A 4,873-nucleotide genomic window follows, 5' to 3' on the forward strand; every position below is an offset into this window, starting at 1 on the left:
ACACTACATTCACTCGAGACTCGACTATCTCTCGAGCATCACAAGTCCACCACGTGGCAAAAAGTCTCTCCTAGCACGTGAGCAAATTTTTTGCAGGTAATTACAGTTAGGGGCATCTTTGTAATATATATACAAACGCTTGGGGGAGAGTTACGTCATCAACGGTCGTCGCAGAAGGAAATACAAACTTCTTAACCCCCAACAAGTTGGAGGTTAAGAGGGGGCGATGTTTGTACCGTGTATTTTATACACGGAGGGCCCGTAAATCAAGCCCGTCTATCCGGCCCGTGACAGAAGATTCCAGAAGTTTCCAGAAATCTTGTTGCCCAAGTTGCTTGCACATCAAGTTTCTATCAGAATATGGTTACATAAACTATATAAATGCATGTATCATAAACCCTAAAGGTACATGGAATCCTAGGTTAGCTAACAATACAATAACTATTGTAATCTCACAAATACAATACTCTCCCTATCGGATTCCTCCGTGGATGTAGGCATAACTTTCCGAACCACGTTAAATTCGTGTCTTCTTATTTATTTTCTATCGTCTTCTAGTACTAATTTCAATAATTATCATCAAATCATCGTGTTTAGTGCCTAAAAGAATTTTTGGGTACAAACATTGGCGCCGACTAAGGGGATTCGTGTAAAACAATCGTGTTTTACCATTGAGAAAAGTGGAGCAGAAATCGAGCACGAGATTCCATCCAAAAATCAGCAAAAAAAAGAAAAACTTTTGTTTCAGAAAAACTGTTACGAAGGTTGAAGAAACCGTTACGAAAGTTGAAGCAACCGTCGCGAGGTTAAAGACACTGTTGCGAAAGCGTTTAAGAAACCGTTACAAGCAGTTTAAGATAGCATTGCAAGAGTTGAAGAAAGCGTGGCGAAAAGTTGCAGAAACTGTTGCCAAAAGTTTCTGTTCACCCATCCAAGTTAATCAGAGGGCGCCATGTGTATCTGGTCCAAACAAGTTAGACCGTTCCGGTCGAACTAACGACCACATCTTCACAACACGTCATCTGCCAACTCAGCAGCCGTAACCAATTAGTAGTCATCACGTCATGAACCTGATCCAGTAAGTAACACTTCGTCAATAACGGGTGTCAGGTCAGCATTATCCAATCAGCGCCCGTGTGACTGCTCAGTTTTGTGCCACGTCAACATCCAGTTTTATGCCACGTCATCAACTGAGTCCAGTCAGCAAGACTGTCTAGTCAGTGTATACTGTCTTAGCACGCGAGCTTCGTGCAAATCTTGTTTCTTAATAAATTCTTCATTTTAAGTCCGAATTGAGTGATTTTTGGCTCGTTGGAATCGTCTTTCAATCCTCTACAACATGGAAGCAAAAATTCCAGTGTTCAAGAACTTTTATATGCACTTAGGGAAGCAACATGATCGAGTTCTAGGTTCGTGGATTGCGACGTGATTGAGATCGAGGTTCGTGGATAGCGATATGATCGAGTTCGAGATGAGGATTTCTTGGACCCTTCAATGTTTAGCCTTGCATCACATCGCAAGCACCTAAAGCCTCACCTTGCACCTGAGAGCTTAAGTTTTGCATTTATCGCGAGCATAAAATCTCGCCCTGCACACGAGTACGAAGACTTTCACTTTGGCAAGCATGAAGTCTCGTCTCGACAACGAGCCAAACGCACGATGTTGGTACGTCCAAAGTCTCGTATCAACCACGATCCCAATGCCGGATATTGGTCTAAAGACTCGTACTCAACACAAGAAATACATCCAGTTTGCCTACGCAGCGAGCGCTACAGCCGAGCGAAAAGCCTTGCCCCAGCCGCAAGCACACTACATTCACTCGAGACTCGACTATCTCTCGAGCATCACAAGTCCACCATGTGGCAAAAAGTCTCTACTAGCACGTGAGCAAATTTTTTGCAGGTAATTACAGTTGGGGGCGTCTTTGTAATATATATACAAACGCTTGGGGGAGAGTTACGTCATCAACGGTCGTCGCAGAAGGAAAAACAAACTTCTTAACCCCCAACAAGTTGGAGGTTAAGAGGGGGCGATGTTTGTACCTTGTATTTTATACACGGAGGGCCCGTAAATCAAGCCCGTCTATCCGGCCCGTGACAGAAGATTCCAGAAGTTTCCAGAAATCTTGTTGCCCAAGTTGCTTGCACATCAAGTTTCTATCAGAATATGGTTACATAAACTATATAAATGCATGTATCATAAACCCTAAAGGTACATGGAATCCTAGGTTAGCTAACAATACAATAACTATTGTAATCTCACAAATACAATACTCTCCCTATCGGATTCCTCCGTGGATGTAGGCATAACTTTCCGAACCACGTTAAATTCGTGTCTTCTTATTTATTTTCTATCGTCTTCTAGCACTAATTTCAATAATTATCATCAAATCATCGTGTTTAGTGCCTAAAAGAATTTTTGGGTACAAACATTGGCGCCGACTAAGGGGATTCGTGTACAACAATCGTGTTTTACCATTGAGAAAAGTGGAGCAGAAATCGAGCACGAGATTCCATCCAAAAATCAGCAAAAAAAAGAAAAAGTTTTGTTTCAGAAAAACTGTTACGAAGGTTGAAGAAACCGTTACGAAAGTTGAAGCAACCGTCGCGAGGTTAAAGAAACTGTTGCGAAACCGTTTAAGAAACCGTTACAAGCAGTTTAAGATAGCATTGCAAGAGTTGAAGAAAGCGTGGCGAAAAGTTGCAGAAACTCTTGCCAAAAGTTTTTGTTCACCCATCCAAGTTAATCAGAGGGCGCCATGTGTATCTGGTCCCAACAGGTTAGACCGTTCGGGTCGAACTAACGACCACATCCTAACAACACGTCATCTGCCAACTCAGCAGCCGTAACCAATTAGCAGTCGTCACGTCATGAACCTGATCCAGTCAGTAACGCTTCGTCAATAACGGGTGTCAGGTCAGCATTATCCAATCAGCGCCCGTGTGACTGCTCAGTTTTGTGCCACGTCAGCATCCAGTTTTATGCCACGTCATCAACTGAGTCCAGTCAGCAAGACTGTCTAGTCAGTGTATACTGTCTTAGCACGCGAGCTTCGTGCAAATCTTGTTTCTTAATAAATTCTTCATTTTAAGTCCGAATTGAGTGATTTTTGGCTCGTTGGAATCGTCTTTCAATCCTCTACAACATGGAAGCAAAAATTCCAGTGTTCAAGAACTTTTATATGCACTTAGGGAAGCAACATGATCGAGTTCGAGGTTCGTGGATTGCGACATGATCGAGATCGAGGTTCGTGGATAGCGATATGATCGAGTTCGAGATGAGGATTTCTTGGACCCTTCAATGTTTAGCCTTGCATCACATCGCAAGCACCTAAAGCCTCACCTTGCACCTGAGAGCTTAAGTTTTGCATTTATCGCGAGCATAAAATCTCGCCCTGCACACGAGTACGAAGACTTTCACTTTGGCAAGCATGAAGTCTCGTCTCGACAACGAGCCCAACGCACGATGTTGGTACGTCCAAAGTCTCGTATCAACCACGATCCCAATGCCGGATATTGGTCTAAAGACTCGTACTCAACACAAGAAATACATCCAGTCTGCCTACGCAGCGAGCGCTACAGCCGAGCGAAAAACCTTGCCCCAGCCGCAAGCACACTACATTGACTCGAGACTCAACTATATCTCGAGCATCACAAGTCCACCACGTGGAAAAAAGTCTCTCCTAGCACGTGAGCAAATTTTTTGCAGGTAATTACAGTTGGGGGCGTCTTTGTAATATATATACAAACGCTTGGGGGAGAGTTACGTCATCAACGGTCGTCGCAGAATGAAAAACAAACTTCTTAACCCCCAACAAGTTGGAGGTTAAGAGGGGGCGATGTTTGTACCTTGTATTTTATACACGGAGGGCCCGTAAATCAAGCCCGTCTATCCGGCCCGTGACAGAAGATTCCAGAAGTTTCCAGAAATCTTGTTGCCCAAGTTGCTTGCACATCAAGTTTCTATCAGAATATGGTTACATAAACTATATAAATGCATGTATCATAAACCCTAAAGGTACATGGAATCCTAGGTTAGCTAACAATACAATAACTATTGTAATCTCACAAATACAATACTCTCCCAATCGGATTCCTCCGTGGATGTAGGCATAACTTTCCGAACCACGTTAAATTCGTGTCTTCTTATTTATTTTCTATCGTCTTCTAGTACTAATTTCAATAATTATCATCAAATCATCGTGTTTAGTGCCTAAAAGAATTTTTGGGTACAAACATTGGTGCCGACTAAGGGGATTCGTGTAAAACAATCGTGTTTTACCATTGAGAAAAGTGGAGCAGAAATCGAGCACGAGATTCCATCCAAAAATCAGCAAAAAAAAGAAAAAGTTTTGTTTCAGAAAAACTGTTACGAAGGTTGAAGAAACCGTTACGAAAGTTGAAGAAACCGTTACGAAAGTTGAAGCAACCGTCGCGAGGTTAAAGAAACTGTTGCGAAACCGTTTAAGAAACCGTTACAAGCAGTTCAAGATAGCATTGCAAGAGTTGAAGAAAGCGTGGCGAAAAGTTGCAGAAACTCTTGCCAAAAGTTTCTGTTCACCCATCCAAGTTAATCAGAGGGCGCCATGTGTATCTGGTCCAAACAGGTTAGACCGTTCGGGTCGAACTAACGACCACATCCTCACAACACGTCATCTGCCAACTCAGCAGCCGTAACCAATTAGCAGTCGTCACGTCATGAACCTGATCCAATCAGTAACGCTTCGTCAATAACGGGTGTCAGGTCAGCATTATCCAATCAGCGCCCGTGTGACTGCTCAGTTTTGTGCCACGTCAGCATCCAGTTTTATGCCACGTCATCAACTGAGTCCAGTCAGCAAGACTGTCTAGTCAGTGTATACTGTCTTAGCACG

The sequence above is a fragment of the Papaver somniferum genome, chromosome 2, assembly GCF_003573695.1.
Source record: "Papaver somniferum cultivar HN1 chromosome 2, ASM357369v1, whole genome shotgun sequence".
NCBI classification, from domain to species: Eukaryota; Viridiplantae; Streptophyta; class Magnoliopsida; order Ranunculales; family Papaveraceae; genus Papaver; species Papaver somniferum.